At 43.4% G+C, this 2,205-nt stretch overlaps 1 protein-coding gene across 1 annotated transcript in view; it reads right to left on the reverse strand.

The window, feature by feature from the left end:
- PRPSAP1 (phosphoribosyl pyrophosphate synthetase associated protein 1) overlaps nt 1-2,205 on the reverse strand; it is a 44,415-nt gene that overhangs the window by 14,747 nt on the left and 27,463 nt on the right. The window lies entirely within an intron of this gene.

The following is a 2,205-nucleotide window of genomic DNA, read 5'->3' on the forward strand; positions in this document are numbered from 1 at the left end:
TAGTAGAGACGGGGTTTCACCATGTTGACCAGGATGGTCTTGATCTCTTGACCTCGTGATCCACCCGCCTCGGCCTCCCAAAGTGCTGGGATTACAGGCTTGAGCCACCGCGCCCGGCCGTGAGAAAGCTTTCTTAAATTAGAATGTCAACCAATAAATGTAGAAGGAATGATGGAATTAGAAAAATGAATACTTACCACAATCACAGTAAATAACTGATTCAGGCAAGAATCATCAGATGTTAATTTTTATGAGAAACAGGATATTTACAGTTAAAACATAGTCTTAACATGAAGTAGTATTCATTACAAAGGGGAAAAAAAAGAGTAACTTCCTGCCAGACAAACCTTAACCAACTTATCAGAATGCACATCAGCAGTAATGGGACACATCACGTGTTTACTGTGATACTTCTGCCAAAAATGCATAACCTGAATCTAATCCTGAGGACACAAACAAGCCCCAATTAAGGAATAGTCTACAAAATCACTTGATTGTACTGTTCCAAAGTATCAAGGTCATAAGAAACAAAGAATAGAAGAGCCATTCCAGATTAAATGAAACTAAAAAGAAATGACAACTAAATGCCATGTGTGACCCTGGGTTAGGTCTTGGACAAGAAAACAAATTTCTTCTTTTGCTCTAAAGGACACTGCTGGGATCACTGGTGAAACCTGAGTAAGGTCTGTAGATTATAGTGTTATAGCAATGTTAGCTTCCTGAGTCTGATAATGAAACTCTGGTTATATAAGAGACTCTTTTGTCTTTATAAATACATGTGAAGGTATTTAGGAATGAAGGGACATATGTCTGCAATTCACCCTCAAATGTTGCAAAAAACTCATGCATATAAATGTTAAATTTGGAGACTGAGTGAAGAGCATATGCTGGAAATCTGTACTATTCTTTCAACTTTAAGTCTGAAGTCAGTTCAAAATAAAAAGCTAAAAAAGCAGATTGCGGCCGGACATGGAGGCTCACACCTGTAATCCCAGCACATTAGGAGGCCGAGGCAGGCGGATACTTGAAGTCAGCAGTTCAAGACCAGCCTGACCAAAATGGTGAAACCCTATGTCTACTAAAGATACAAAAATTAGCCAGGCATGGTGGCATGTGCCTGTAGTCACAGCTACTTGGGAGGCTTAGACAGAAGAATTGCATGAACCCAGGAGGCAGAGATCATGCCACTACACTCCAGACTGGGCGACAGAGCGAGACTCAGTTTCAAACAAAAAACAGAAAAAAATTGGCCAGGCATGGTCCCAGCACTTTGAGAGGCCAAGGTGGGCGGATCACAAGGTCAAGAGATCGAGACCATCCTGGCCAACATGGTAAAACTGTGTCTCTACTAAAAATATAAAAATTAGCCAGGTGTGGTGGCGCGTGCCTATAGTCCCAGCTACTGGGGAGGCTAAGGCAGGAGAATTGCTTCAACCCGGGAGGCAGAGGTTGCGGTGAGCCAAGATCATGCTACTGTACTCCAGTCTGGTGACAGAGCAAGACTCCAGCCTGGTGAAAAGACTGAGACTCCATCTCGAATAAATAAAAATAAAAATAGCTGGGTGTGGTGGCTCATGCCTGTAATCCCAGCACTTTGGGAGGCCGAGGCAGGCGGATCACAAGGTCAGAAGTTCGAGACCAGCCTGGCCAATATGGTGTAACCCTGTCTCTACCAAAAACACAAAAATTAGCTGGGCATGGTGGCAGGCGCCTGTAGTCCCAGCTGCTCAGGAGGCTGAGGCAGGAGAATTGCTTGAACCTGGGAGGCAGAGGTTCGCCACTGCACTCCGGCCTGGGTGATAAAGTAAGACTCCATCTCAGAAAGTAATAATAAATAAACAAATAAATAAATAAAAAGTTGCCTGATTGCCAAAGCCTGGTATTCAATCAACAGCTGTCACCCAGCTTACCATAATACAGCAGCTTAAGATTTGACACCATCACACACACAACTTTACTAAAGCTAAAATTACCGAACACTCTCTGAATGCTGAGTGCTACGAAGAACTGTCCATACACAGTCTGCCAATGTGTATAACACAACTTCCTTTTACAAAAGAGGAAATCGGGCCTGGCATGGTGGCTCATACCTGTAATCTTATATAATCTTGACATTTTGGGAGGCCAAGGCAGGAGGATTGTTTGAGTACGGAAGTTCAAAACCAGCCTAGGCAACCTAGGGAGACCCCATCTCTACCCAAAAAA

The sequence above is a fragment of the Cebus imitator genome, unplaced genomic scaffold, assembly GCF_001604975.1.
Source record: "Cebus imitator isolate Cc_AM_T3 unplaced genomic scaffold, Cebus_imitator-1.0 Scaffold93, whole genome shotgun sequence".
NCBI classification, from domain to species: domain Eukaryota; kingdom Metazoa; phylum Chordata; class Mammalia; order Primates; family Cebidae; genus Cebus; species Cebus imitator.